The following is a 15,596-nucleotide window of genomic DNA, read 5'->3' on the forward strand; positions in this document are numbered from 1 at the left end:
TGCTGGCATGAATAGCAATCGAGCAAATACACGAACATTCTATTTACCTAGCCATGGAGATGAAAACATTCCTGTGGGGGAAAAATGCAGCCAAAAGGTTCTGACACAACCAGAGGGATGAGGAGGCATTCAAATGGCTTATGATTTCATCCAGAACGGTTTGCTTGTTCCTAACACAGTGTTTCTCTGGATCTTTTCAAACCTCTGCAAAGAGTTTATCCACATGATACTCATTAAAGTCTCATTTGAAAGGGAAAAAAATAAGCCCAAAGTTCTTTGAAAAAGGCAGGGTTATCTGAGCCACAGATGTACTGGTAAGAAAATTTTTAAATACATCTACTTCTATTCTCCACTGCCACCCGACTGACCTTTGTAAATTGAGATAACGGCACGCATTTAACAAAATCTGACATCAAGTAAGATGTGTAATAATATTTAAACTCTGTAATGTTAAAATATGTATTTACGGATCATTTCATACATTGTAATGAGAATAAGTCATTTTGAAGCCTGCAGTTTCACGACTGGAATTCTGATTTGAGCTTTGCAAGTCCTTTGGGGCCGCGTCCCTGCAGTGTGGCATTGGAAACAAGCTGGACGCCTGGATTTGGGGAAGCGGGGGCACTGGTTACAGGCTGATTTCAGGGAGACTGCCTGCTACACCCAGTGAGAGCTCTGCTAGTTCTGAATCCTCTCTCTTGTACTCTAGTCTTTCTTTAACAAAGAGTTTAGTATTTGCTCTAATTCACTGATTCTGAACTATTTCACTGAGGTCCCCTCTATGGCTCTCACCTTATAAAATGGATACTGATAATGACAAAATATCATCTGTAAATGACTTACGAAAGGAGAATAGTCCACTGCTTGTCCTAAACTGTCTTGATTCATCTCCATTTCTAATTAGTTCTCATCCACTTGTATTTCTGTTCTTATCTTCTATGATTCAACTCAACAAGTAATGATGTACCTATTATGCACTGGCTCTGCTAAGAAGCCCTTTCAACATCCACGAGCTAACTTAATCCTCAATGACCCTTTTATGTGGGTATTCATATGCCCATTTTACAGATAAGGAGTTCCGAAAAAGTCAACCTACTTGACCAAGTTCACCAGGGAGTAAATACTAAATTTAGAATAAAATCCTAAGTCTCCTGGCTTCAAGCCCACTGTTCCTTTCCACTATTTCAACTCCCATTCTCTCACTTTGCAAATCTCAACCCCAGAGTAATAGTGCTTAGCAGTATGTGGCATATAATGAACAACAATCAACATCAATACCATCAACATCATTATTAATGCTGTTTGTTGTTGTCATTATTAGTACCACTCACATAAATTCGAAAACTGAGCAATAATCCTCAACCAAGTTAAGCAAACAGTACCTTTAAATGACTCCAGCTGCTTAAGAGTCTTTGTAAGTCCAGGAACCATAAGTCCAGGAAACTCCTCAGTTCTGGCAAGGAACCTCAGCCAAGTCATACTGGTCCATTTCTCTAAGGCTCATTTGCAAACTGAATACTCTTTAGATAGCTCTGATAAAACTCCACTTATACCTTCTTTGCTTTAAGATCCAGCCACAAGGGCTTTCACAGAGGGATGCCATGCTATCCGTGCCCATTCAAAGCTGGCACGCAAGGTCAGCTTCAGTGAGCTTGCTGTCAGGCACTTAGCAAGGTGCTCATGAATTAAAATGGGCAGTTTCTCCCAGAGGGACGCGGGAATGATGACTGGTCAAGGAAGAGGGAAGGAGCCAGTGGAGATGGTGTGCAAACAACAGCTGAGCTTCCTTCAGCAGTAAACTGAGTCCTTTTCTGCAGACTAGTCTGTGTAAGTGCTTGTTATCATAAATGCCAAGAAGTATTGTACTCAAGTGGAAGCTTCCATTCTCATCTTCACCTCGGGGAACGAGGCTTTCCACCCCATTCCTACAGACCCGTGAGCTCACCTTGCTGACCACGAGCATCGCCTTCTTATACACACACAGCTGGGGAGCCCAAAGCTCAGTGCGCCAGGCATTTCTCTAGGCTCTTCTCTCTAAATGATTCCCTCCTATAGAACGGGGGTCTAAGGATATGTATATCAAGCTGTCACGTCGTACACTTTAAATTATAAAATTATATTTGTCAATTATGCCTCAATAAAGTTAAAAAAAAATAAAAGGGGGTCTAAGTGAACTCTAAAGCCTCTTCTCCCTCTAAATTCTCTGATTTTACTTTTTCATCTTCCTGTGATCTGCAATTGTCATACTCAGGGCTGAACCTTAGGTTCCTACAAAGTGAAGATGAGAGATGGTGATAATCTTAGTTATCTCTGTTATGTTATTGAGCTTGAGAGAGGGGAGTGAAGAGGGAATTCTAAAAAGACTCAAGCAAGTGAAAAATTCCTTATTATAATCCCTGTTATTACAGCTTGCAAGGGCCTTTCTCATAAAGTGCCCTCCCTATTCATTCATCAATCCTGTGTCGTAGGTTTTACAGGATTAGAATCAGAAGGCCAGAGGGGAAGTGACATCTCCAGGGTTAGAGCTAATGAGACGGACATAACAGGGCTCAAATCCAGCCTTCCGACTCCTAGCACAGTGCTCTTTCTACCAAACTGTGCTGTCTAACAAAGCAATGTTTATTTATACTGAGAAATCATGAACCACTGTGCTTGTATTTCAGCTTAATGAATTGGATATACAGAAGATATACATCAACAGTAAACACTGTCAGGAGTTTGAAGAGTTTGGGCTTATAGACCTGGGAATGAAATTGAGTTATTAACCAATTCACACTAGCGCACAAATCAGATGGCAATCTGATATGGTTTCCCTGTGACAGACTCTCCTGGAGGATCGGATCCGCTTCTAAAGACTCTCTTGACATTGCCTTGGGCCCATTTCTGCAATCTTGTTTGTGTAAGTGCTCATGGCAAAAGGGGTCAAAGTGACCTCTAAATGACCTGACAGATACCCCCATGGAAATGTGCATCTAGCCATCTAGTCCCTGCATGATAATGATTTAAAAGGAATACAAGGTCATCTGATTGCTAAAATGTGTTGCTGCTCAGCTGGGAATAGCATACATTGACAGTACCAATTGCTAACATCTTTCCACTTTTCTCCTCTCTTTCTTTATTATAGCTCTCTCTCTCTCTATTCTTAATTCCAAAGCCCTCCCTCCTCTACAGGCCCTCCACACAAAACACCCATTAAGGGGCTGGCAGCCAGAAATGGGAGCCATGCATTCTTCATGAAAGGTGTATTTTGGAAAACAGATGAAGTCTGTTCACCATTTTGCACTCATCAGTAGCCCATTCCTCACGCCTACTTTGTTCTTTGACCCCTTCATTGTGCTGGTCACTGCTCTGTGATGTGTGTCTGAATCTGTGTGTTTATATTATCATATACACTTCATGTTGCCAGGGATGTCTTCCTCTTTTTCTCATCTCTCTTTACAAGAGTTTAAATTCATGCCATGCACAGGCCTAGGCTAGAGTTCATAAAGTGCTTTGTGTTGTGATGGTCAGGCTGAATCTAACAAGAATGAAGAAGGACAATTGATAATTCTTACTATTTTTCAGAACTAATTTTTATTGAGCACTAACTATGTGGTAGGTAATGGGCTAACCTCATACATTCTCATCAAGCTACTTGACAGCCTATCTTATCCTAGGACTAAGAAAGTGAGGCTCAACGAGATTAGGTAACTGGTCATATGACTTTGGCATTGTGACTCTAGAAAAGGAACACATTCTTTCTGAAGTCTCTTTCCACTTGCCAGTTAGTTAAGTGATAAGTCCAGTGAGAGATCACCAATATGCAGGCCAACAAATAGACTTCAATTCTTGCCACCATTGACCAAAGAAGAGGCTGTAGACACACTGAGGTGAGAGGATAAGTGAGGCAGTGTACCCCTTGGTATCTTCTGCCATGGCCATGAGAATGGAGAGTGGTGACACATGAAGTGGGACCTGATAATCTGTCTATATATTCTCTCCCTTTGACCTTGATCAAGAGTAGAAAGGCACTGTATGGGTGCATGGACAAACACTGGTCCCCAAACACATACTGTCTATTAATTCAATATAGAATAATGGCTAATGTTTATGAAGTATTTACAATATGACAGGCTCTAAGGGCTTTTGAATATATTAACTCAACTCATCTTCACAGCCACTATATGAGGTGGGTAACAATTACATGAGGGTTGAGGTACAGAAAAGTTAAGTAACACGCCTAGCATCATACATTTAGCCAGTGGAGGAGACTGGGTTCAAACAGGATGTCTCACTCCAGAGTATGGGTTCTAAACCGCTATGCTTCCCTGACTCTTCCCTGTGGGCATCCTAATATATAGTCCCTGTCATAAGACTAATTTCTAATCAACCTACTTGTTCACTATGTATTCTGTTCCCCTTTTCTCTTGACTTTCTGCCATAGCCTTGTTACTATTCTCATATCTTAACTGGCATTACATTTCTTCTGGAGTTTAATTTTTAATTTTCAGCAATGCTCCACATATATTTCCACTGCAGTGTGATCCCCCCGCCATGGATAGTTTTCCTTCTTAGCTGATCCTGTCACACCTTACCACTCTCAAAAATAAGGAAACTAACAGGTGGAGGTGGCATTGCCATTTCCATTCCTGACTTAGTAGCACTGGCTCATTAATTAGAGGCTGTAACTGAAACAATGTTGGTTGATTTTTGCAAAATGAAAAAAAGTGCTGGGTTTTCTGCTTCTAAAGTGTAAGAGCACACTCTAAAGGAATAGAGCCAAAAGTTTCATAATCAAGCCATTAGATGGTGAACACAGTGATGATAACCAGAATGAGGGGACTATTAGATTTAAGTCAGGACACAAAGAGAGGAACTCAGGGACAGCTGATAGCTTCTTTACCTAGTCCTCATTCTGTGGCCAAAAAGGCAGAGGGCTGGGAGGCAATTCTGGGTCAGGGGCTTATATTCTCTCTGACCTCAGTCTGAAAGCTGAGGTCCATCTGAGCTTCTTAGCAACTATGTCCTTTTCATTCATGAAATTTTCAGCATCTTTTTTGTTTTGTTCACTGCATCTATATTTTCTGATTGTACCACACCCTGGGAAATAGGTTCCACATGAATAATACCTTCTGGGTGAAGTGCTTCTTCCTTTCATTTGCCCTAAACTCACTTTCCTTGGATTTCAAATACAGTTTTGAATCCTAGCACTTGAGCATTTGGTGAACAAGGTCACATACATTTCACATGATAAATATGGATCACATTCCTCTCCAGTCTTTGTCTTTATCAGCAGACTCTTCAAATTTCTTTCATCCATATTTGCTGTGGTGACTACTATGTGTCAGGCTTTTTATTCTGCCTTCACAGAACCACAGCTACTTCCTACTGACCATTACAGCTGCCTTTCTGTGCACTTTCTCTGGGCTCACTAAATGCGTTCCCTAGAGTGGAGTAATGCAGCACGGCAGAAATAGGGAGGATTCTAATATTGGAAAACCGAAGTCTGAGACATGGCTTCTGCACCTAATACCTCTGAAATCCTTATGTCTCAGTTTCTCCATCTTTCAAAAAAATGGAAATAACATAAACAGGGTTGTTGAAGTGAAAATGCATATGGAAATGCTTTGAAATATGAGAAATATGAGTTGTAGTTATTGTTAATATTAATACAATCATTAGAGATTAGTGACAAGAATAACTGACTTTATTCCTGGTAAGAAATCAATATAATTCTACATAAGTGTAGAGTACTGGTGTGCTTCCACACCCTTCAGGATGACACGGGTCCCCTTTTTTAGCCAGGATAGCATATTGGGTCAATGTCTTCAGAGAATGATTTTAATGAACTCTAGGATATTTTCCTGAATCATTGATGATATAACAGAGAGCCTTTTATTTTATAACTATAGCTTCAGCCTTTATCTAGGATGGCATTACCTTGAAGCTGATGACATGAAAATTGCCTCCATCTCTTCTGTCTTCTAACATAGATTCTAATGATCTTCTTGCAATCCTGTCTCCACTAACTTGACTTTTTAGTATATAAAGTTTAGCATCATCTAAATCATGTATAAAAACTGTTAATTATACTGTTTTCATAAGTGAGGCTCCATGCCCAACAAATATGGTGGTAACTTGCAATTAAAAAAAAAAAGTTTTAAAGCTAGAACCTGCCAAAGCTTTTTGAAAATCTAAGTAGATCCTTTCGATCAGCATGTATGTTGCACCCCTGCAGAACAGTGATCATTCACATGATTTTTCTTTATAGACTCCCACTATTACCATGTCTCTCTACTAACACTGGACCCACCTCTTACACTCGCACTAGGTTCAATTTGTGTTAAAGTATTAACAGACCTCATCCATCATCATCAACTTGGGTGGTTTGCCCCCAGTAAGGGCTCAGAGTCCTTACAAATGGGGATGGTCTGCCAGATCGGGCTGAAATAGACACTTCAACTCTACCTTCCCCGACTTCATCTCTGAAATCCATCAGGATGCATGAGCGTCTCTTCTGCAGCACCAGTAATTTATTCTTGTTACCTGGTTTGGGGTATTCCTAGTCCTCACTATTATTAGTTTTAGTACTTAAATTTCACGAAGTAGCATGCTTGCTGGAATTTCACAAATTCTTCACTAAAAACTGAGAAAATTCATTCCATGAGTTACTTTTCTCATTTTTCCCCTCCGTAATCATGGGAGAATTTGGGGGATTTCTGACTGGCACTTCTTTTTGTTGTGTGGGGATTTCTTATGCCCCTGATGGTTACAAAAATCTATTTGTGGTCAATTAATTTCTATTTAACATGCATTATTTCATACATAGTCATTGAAGAACCTATTAGAGTTTTCTAAGTCTTTGCTTTATTTTTGTTTAATTTTGATACTTAAAATGTTCCTTTGGCACAAAACGTATACTAAGTAGCTTTTCTTTCTTTGCTAGAGGTTTCTTCAATTATGTCATAGATACTTGATATCCCCCTTTGTGTTATCTTTGGTTTCATCAAGAGCCAGACCTGGATTTGGTGGGAAAAACTTTCTGGTATAAAGACAGCTTTTCTTTTTCTGGGCAAACCTTTCGACCTTAGGTGAGGGATCCCTAAACTGCAATAGAAACCCCTCACCACGTCCACTATCCTCACAGGAGAAAACCAGAAAGCTCCACTGACTGGCCTCTGAATGAGACAAATGGAGGGCGAAATATAGCCCATGCCGAGACAGAGGGCCAGTCATTAGGGGAGGGATGGGAGAAGGAAAGACGTTTCCCGTCTAGAGTTCTGAAGACTGTGCTACAGATGATAAAACTAAGATGAAGGGACTTTCAAAAGTAGCTGGCTCTGCCTCTTTAATTACCCTGTCTAGGAGGAGAGTCTGTCATCAGGGCTGGAGTCTGGTCTGTTCGGAAGATTGATGGGAGTAAGACACTTTTTCGTCCAATCTAGATTGCTTCAGTTTTACTGGAATTGAAGCAGGCCATAAACCTATCAGTGACTCAAGAAAATGGAAGCAATTAAGTCTGCAGGTGTGCATATTTGTCATATTAATGATGGATCTGTGTTAATATAAGTCGCAGAAGGCTTCCACATGGCACGTTTATGTCTGCTGGTTGGGAAACGACCTCGAGGGGGCACTGCCACTCCAGAATGCTGACGTCAGGCAGTCCGACCACTGGGAGACGTCTCCACAGCCTCAGGAAACTGTGCCCCTCCATCCCAGCACTGGCTTAGGATGCTCTCCCCTCACGGTTCCAATTCCAATCAGATTAGTTCATAGATGCTAAATTTGACTCGGGTGAAGAAAATGGAGGTAAAGATACCATGTTAGATGTGGAAGGAGTATAATTTGCAAGCATGATTTTGGAGTCAGACAGATTGAGTCTGAATACCAACCTTTCCACTTAGTACTGGTTTATCTTGAACAAGCCCAATAAGGATTATGATATGTACTTTACAAAGCTGTTGTGTGCAGGGAACGAAATAATACGTGTAAACCTCTTAATACGCTGTCTGGTAGCTACAGTCACTTTAATGATTTCTCCTTTTCTGACCTTGAAAATATTTTAGCTCCTAGAATTAATTTTCAGTCATTCCTCAAAGGCTGCCAGACTACTTCAGGCTGAGGAACAGTACAGGATGGTTTCTGAAAAGACGAGCAGGCCAGTACCCTGAGCATGCCGATCCTAGGGCTTGCCCATGTTCCTTCCAGAAGAAGCTGCTCCTCCTCCCCAGCCCCTTCCTCAGGCTCTTCTTTGCACTTGACTCCCTCGGGGTGGGCACCTCCCTCAAGGGCAGCCTGTCTGTAGATTGGGCAGTGACCCATGATGTGGCTTGGCACAAGAAGATGAGCTAATCAGATTCTCACTCTTAGGAATTTGAAATGGGGAATATGGAAGAAATCAGGCATAAATCAGCAGAAGCAGAGCTCAGAGAGATGCATAGTAAAAGCACAGATGGGAGTCTGGGCCGTAAGAGCCACTTCAAGCTAGAGAGATGAGGAAATAGAAAAAACACGAGCCAGCAAAGCTCTGAGGTAGAGAAAAGACATCAGGCATAGAGGAAATGCTAGGCAAGATGGCAGGGGAAGAGAAGGAGCAGATGCGCGGCAGGAGATGAGATGCGGTGAGGCACATTAATGCAGGACAACACGGGGAAGACCCCGAAGCCCTCAAGGGAGCCCCAAGAGCCGTCCTGGATCCAGTTCACCTGCCTTGTGGCCCGGCAGGAGCATGGCTCCTATGCCTTCATTCCTGCAAGTTCACTGCCTCCTGCTGACATACGGGAGTCCTTGCAAGGATTCCCCATCATGGAGTAACTTGAGTCAGTCCCTGTGCCTTGCAATCAAAGGAGCCTACCCACTGAGATGTGGACACCCTTCAGAGGATCTGTGATGCTCAGAGAACTCTGAACTCTGGCCCCTTACGACCTGGCCTTGATCATGGCATCCAGCACAGGCCTTCTCTGATGGTCTGTCACAGCTTACAGAGGAAGATTTTATTTTTTTAATTTCCCCAGAACAACAGGTAAAAATATATCACTCCATATGAGAGAAGTCATAACATAAAACAACGTTAGTTTAGACAGTGAAAGAGTAAACAGGACCCAGGTTTCTTGAGAATCGTGTCTTTTCAAAGTCTAGGTATAGCCCTGAAGTCTCTCTGTAATTTTTCTTCCATCTGCAAAATGGGAGTTGTAATAGCATGAATACTGTCAAACCACAATACACAGCATCTGTAAGGTCGTGAAACACACAGGCAGATAATGATGCTGGAAGGTAATGCATTCTCCTTTATTATAAAAGAAGAGATTTTCCTTTGCCAACCCACATAACTTAACAGTCAGCAATAATGAGAAAGAAAACAAAAAAATCTCTGTACATGACAGCTAAAATCAGAATTTGATAAAATATTCTACTTCTAACGGGATACTGGCAGGTAAAAAAAAATCAATTTAAGTAGAAAAAAATCTGGTTTGTTTATTAGTTTTGCTCCTAATGCCACCAAATGGACCTCAATCTGAAATGGCTTTTGAAATCAAATTTTGAAATCAAATCCAGTTCTGCAACTTACTCTTTATGCTAATTTGTCTGCACCTGCAGGGACAAAGAAACTGGCAGCATTGAACATGAGATCCAGGAAGAAAAAGCAACACAAAGATTCAGGAAATGAAACCAGGACTAAATCATATTAGGTGTATAAAGGTTGGACTTCTTATAAAACAAGGAAAGAGTGGATTGAATGTCTGAGAGAATATTCTGAATGTAAAAATGACAGACTGTTGGTGAAGGAGCTGGTGTCTTTCCCAGGACCCAGAAGAATGACAGCATGGGCTATGGGGCAATTTGTAAGGCCAAGTATTGGGACCAAGCTAGATCTCTCCCAGGCTTCACATCCCATAATCATGGGGGTTTATATAAAAATGTCTAAAGGAATTTCACCCTTTAGGAATTTCACTTCTAGGAGTTGGGATTAATTCTCCCTTCCCATTTAAGTCTCTTTATGTATGGCTCTATTTTGAAAGAAGTATCATAATTTTAGGAAAACACTCAGCCACCATTTCCCCATTGTGTTCCATTTTCTGGGCCCTCAAACACTTCTCTTCTTCTGCTTCCCTGCTGCTACCTCATCAGGCGCATTCTGAAGGGGGCTGGAGACGGAATTGAGTATCCCAGCCACCATAAAACCTAAGCACACAGTCTCACAAAGAAACTTAGAGATACTGTCCTCATTTTACAGATGTCCAATCCTTCAACAGAATAAACTCCACATCCCCCATTTAAAATGTAACAAAAGCTCAGAGAGTTAAGCATTTTGCCCAAGGTCACACGGAGCATTAGCTCTTAAGAAATCCAAGGAAAGAATCTCAGACTAAGGTTCTTTCTGTTATATTGCCTCTCAAAATCCAGAAAAAATTGAAAATATAATTTTTATATTCCAAGATGCTTCGACTTTGAATATTTTCTTTATTGCTCCATCCAGTATATTTAATTTTAGACTCTCTGCACCGTATAAAGTGCTGTCAAAATTCAAGTTCTGTCAACAGCCGGTAACTGTTGTGGTCCAACGAATGCTGTGAATGTTATGTGTTTAATGCTCAAGCAAAAATGTCAATTTTCACCTTGGCGTTATTAGACCTAGGGAAAAAAAATCAATTTGGCCCATAAGATGTTCAACAGCCACTCTCCTACGTCCTTCCTTTTCCCCTCCTAAGCATATCTCTGTTCCTCCATTTTTTGTCCCATCACCAGGTGTAAAAGAATATAGGCATCGCACATCTCAACAAAGACTTTACAGAAAATTAGATAAAAAGGGAATCAATTTTTTTATCCAATGCTTGATTATCATTAGACCAGCAGGCTTATTTCCTTTAGACCAAAAATAGTTTCTTGTAGAAATAAAGTCACTTTTATGGTTAGTAACTGCATCCAATGCATTTCTGTAGCAAATGACACAAACTCATTTATGAAGTAACTCCTTTTCGTTAATTGAGGAAGAAAGTCTGTGTATCCCCCATATTTGTGAATATAAAGAGATGGAAAAGAAGAGGTTAACTGACTTTCTCTAAATCACACCACGAAACAAATTAGAGTTAGAGTTCACAGCTCCTGCCTCTTCTGTCCAATTTGTTATTGGAGTCACAGAGGAATGTCTTTCAGTGAAACTTCTTGAGATTTTATGTCCCTAATTCTGTTCTGTTTCCCTAGGGAGGAAGTGTAGTGAAGGGGAAAGAGAATGGACTTTAGAATCAGACAGACGTGGTTAGACTTCCAACTCTGACATTTGCTGGTCACACGAGCCCAGGCAACTTACATAACCTCGGAGCCTCTGTGTCTTCATTTGTAAAATGTAGATAATAACACATACTTCAAAGGGTATGTGAGGATTAAATGAGACTGGGTATGAAATGTACAGCAGGTACTCAATACATGTATGCAAACTTCTTGTCTGTATTTTTTTTCCTGGACAATTAAAATATAACTGGGCCACAAGAGAGAGATGACATATTAGAAATTGGAGACCCATCCTCACATATTTCCCAATAGCTTGTGAATTCTAACATTTCAACTTGAATTTAGATAAATTTTGTAGAGAAAATGCACTGATGGTACTAGTGAGAATGCTAGTGCCTTCTCACTGGGCAGCATGGAGTAGGGAAAATGTGAACTGGAAAAAGGAAAACCAAGGATCTCTTGACTCGGCCACTAGTGGGCTGTGTGAACTTTCATTCATTCATTCATGCATTCATTTATTTCTTTAAAAAGTATTTTACTGCATCCTAACTTCATGCCAAATACTAAAGGTTACAAATATGAATGAGCCTGCCCATAAGGAGTTTACATTCTAGAATGGGCAGGGAAAAAACAAACAAACAACAACTAGGAATGCAATGAAGGGGCTGTGAGAGATGTGTACACAGGACAGAGTGAGCGTGTAAGGAAAGATTAGCCAATTCTTCCAAAGGAGAGACCATCAGGAAGGTTTCAAAAGAGAGATGATATTTGCACTAAGTATAAGGTAAGAGTGGTTATCCAAGCACAGTGTGTGTGACAAGGGGAAGACACACTCGTCTTACTCTTGGCTATGATGTGAAGCCATGTAATAATAGTAAGGCACATCCTAGGCCATCAAGATGGCGCGTGGCAGGCTGTACAAAGCTGAAGAGCTCACTGGAGGCCAGATTACAGAAGACTCTGTGTGCCATGCTTAAGAGTTTGAACTTTACTCTCCAGCAAAAGGGAGTAAAAGACAAGACCTGATTTGTGCTTTTAGAAAGGTACCTGTGGAATGTAAGACCAGAAGGGCTGAGATCAAAGACAAAGGGGAGATCAACTACTAAGTGTCAAGTTAAGAGGGGTAAAGGGTTTGCCCTATGGAAAGGAGATGACAGGAAGGGCAGAGGAGAAATAGAAAGGGAAGAATTAACAGAGTGAGCCATTCCTTGGACGTGGGGATGAGGGGAAGGGAAGATGTGTGGATAACCTTGGAAGGCTGACGTGAGGTTTACGCCATTCACCCATAGAGGAAACACAGGATGGGAGCAGCTGTGAGTGAGAAAGCGGAAGTTCGATAGGCTGAGTTTGAATTACATCTTGTACCTCCAGGTAGAAACATCCCATAGATCTGTAAATGGACATGTCAGAAGCACATGGAACACAGCAAAACTCTCACGTATCGTCACGTACAAGTTATGGCAAATTGAAGTCATGGGAATGGATGAATTCACCTCCGAGTGAGCATTGTGTAAGGTTAGGGGCCAGGGATGATACCAGGGACAACACTATCCTTTCAGGCATAGGCTTCTCTGGGCCTCAGTTTCCTGTTCTATCAAGTGAGAAGAATGGGCTTTGTGCTTTCTTAGGTGACTTTCTCTTCTACAATGTCTCATTTCGTGCTTTTATACTCGGCTCAGACTTTCACTTACAAACGGCTCTCTTTTCTTTCTTCCACCTTTGTTATTTTTGGAAAAGGTTGTTTGAAGCTTAAGCTCCTGTGAAGTGGCCCCTTGATCTTCCTGTCATGAGGACATGCATGCAAAGAGTACAGCAGGGAGACTCCACAGAAGAAGAAAAGGCAAGCGAGAATCAGGGCAGGTCTCAGCTCCAGGACGTGGCCCTTCTCACGCCTTCAAAGAAGCCACAAGAGCATGGAGTTCCCTCCCACTCCTCAGTTGTTCAGGGTAGGTGTTTTTGATACAAGCCAGAAGAGTAACACTGGCACTTTGCATTAAATCTCCTGGCTTCCCCTCCATACTCTCCCTTCTTACACTGCCACTATAGTTTCTGCCTAAGGTACTGGTACCTCATTACTTGCTAGTTGATTTAAAAATTATTAGTACCATAAAGTTTTCATTGGCCATATCCTCGTTTATAATTTTGCCTACTCTTCCTCTTATCAATGCACAGTATTTTCTATTTTTCTACATCCCGCCTGCATAAGGCACATGTAGATGTTCTCTGCAGAAAATACACCCAAATTCCTATTAAACCCAAGATAAAGAGGAGAAAATTCAATTTATTTTTTGTATACTGCCCGTTTCTCATTAGCCTTGACTTCTTAAGCCCTTGGGTTATGGGCCAGTGCTTATTTTCATGGCTGAATTACTAGATTTTATTACATTTGTACTGAGAGGCAAGATAGTCTCATTTATATCTGGAGAAATAGGTTTAGTGACCTGGTGACAACAACTGGCCATGGATCAGTATATTTTCCTTATTATGTGAGCCCAGGGCCATATGTTTTTGGTTGTCCAGGCAGAGTGTAAAATGTGCTGCTCATCACATACAAACTCAACAATCGTGCTCCATCGCCCTCTTTCTGGCACCACCCAGCATCAGGAGATGACAGCCCTCAGGATTTTCTATAATTCTTGTAGGAAGTCTGAGGGTCCAAAAGCATCATTCTTCTCTCTATGCTAAATCAGGTCAGGTGCCATTGAGAAAAAAAATGCTTCATCTCATCTTTAAAAATAAAAACATCGTTTTTAGGTATTGGAAATTAAGAATTCCAAGTGTAAAGTCAGAGGTGAATGAAAATATAGCAACTAGGGTTTTCCCCGGTATAAACTGCGACTAGGCATTAGGTTACTAATCCCTGGGATAAAATACTTTCCTCTTGCAAAGGCCCATTACATATCAGGAAAGCAATAGAAGAGTTCTTTTCTCCCTTGTTTTTTATGGAACTCTTTCCCAAATCCTCATTTGTCACGATGGTCTCCTAAGTGGACAACTCTCAGCAATAACCACCTGGGGTCAGGATATCAAGATTACAAATTAAACAGAGAACTATAATGGCATCTTAACACTACCTGGAGCAAACCTCTGCAGGAAGCTCTTCTGCACCTCTGGGCTCCAGACCAACGAGGGCCTGTGGTCTCTAGGGGGAGATGCTCCACATCCTCTGGCAAATCCTATTCCACAGCATGCTTATCCTGCCTTACTAAGATTTTTTCCTTAGCGCAAATGCTCCCTTGCTGTCATTTAAATCTGTTCTTTTTAGCTTTGTCTTCTGTGGAGATGGAAAGTAACCGCTTGGGAGCCCCTCGTAATATCTGCAAATGCACGACCACTGCGCTCTGCAGCCCCAAATGCCTTTGACTGCAAAGCCCAGCGCTGCTCCACTTCACAGGAGGAAGCTAAGTTCGCGTAGTCATACTTCTGAAACTCCAGCAGGGGTGAACCGTGGGAGGGGGTCACAATTTCCACTTAGGAAGAAAGAAAGGCAAATGACTGCACTGACCAAGGATAAGACAACCATCTAGTTATGCTTCACCACAATCCAAGACCCTACATGTCTCCACTAAAGATAGAGGCTGTCATGTGAGCTCCCAGGGTTTATGCGACTTCTCAACCAAAGAGCATGTCCCTCTCAAAATAAAAATCTCCAGGGTGGTACATTCTGAGTCCAATTCCTGTTTTCATAACTCAAACCTATTATTCTAATCCCAACCTATCTATAGGAAAGGTGAACTCCGATAACTGCCTTGCTTTCCACTTTAAGGTTTTTCACCTCTTCACTTTTCCTTTCAAATTCTTTCCATTTCAGAGGGAAAGCTATTCTGTTTCTTCCCAAAGTTCAACCCCTCTACCTAGGCCCTTCATCTTCTTCCTCACTTGCTCTCTCTCAGGATTTTGCTCTATTACCCTATCTCTTTTACCTTCAATCTGTCTTTCCAGTATTTCTTCCTCCTTGGTCTAAAATAATACTAAAAGTCATTCTCACCTCCATCTGCTCCAAAAGAAACTTTGCACCTTGATTTTGACTTTTCTTACTGCCTTTTTTCCTTTTCATTAATTGCTAACCCTTCAAAAGTGGAGCCTACAAATTCATTTTCTTCACTCTTTTTCCCATTTACTTTTTAAGCTGCTAACTTCTGGATTCTTCCCCAAATGATATGGGGTGTGAGCAGAAGAGTTCTAACTGGGCCAAGATCCTCTTGGAAACATGGCTGGGATACAGCAGTCAATGTCAAATAGATGAAGGCATCAACACAGGAAAGGGATGGAGTAGCAGAGGCTATGTATAAGGAATGACCCTTCTGGAATGACTGGTACTAATCCATGCCAGGCACTGTTAGGTGTCACAAATACTTGTCTCATCTGATCACAGGTGACTTTCGTTC

The 15,596-nt window shown here is 41.3% G+C and overlaps 1 protein-coding gene and 1 long non-coding RNA gene across 7 annotated transcripts in view; one reads left to right on the forward strand and one right to left on the reverse strand.

Moving 5' to 3' along the window:
- The window catches only part of ASTN1 (astrotactin 1), a 291,298-nt gene that overhangs the window by 199,578 nt on the left and 76,124 nt on the right, over positions 1-15,596 (reverse strand). The window lies entirely within an intron of this gene.
- LOC111773449 (uncharacterized) lies at positions 76-14,868 on the forward strand. Its single transcript, XR_002807866.2, has 4 exons — positions 76-314; positions 9,577-9,678; positions 12,946-13,154; positions 14,474-14,868. It is a non-coding gene; the product is annotated as an uncharacterized lncRNA (long non-coding RNA).

The sequence above is a fragment of the Equus caballus genome, chromosome 5 (genome assembly GCF_041296265.1).
Source record: "Equus caballus isolate H_3958 breed thoroughbred chromosome 5, TB-T2T, whole genome shotgun sequence".
Classification (NCBI taxonomy): domain Eukaryota; kingdom Metazoa; phylum Chordata; class Mammalia; order Perissodactyla; family Equidae; genus Equus; species Equus caballus.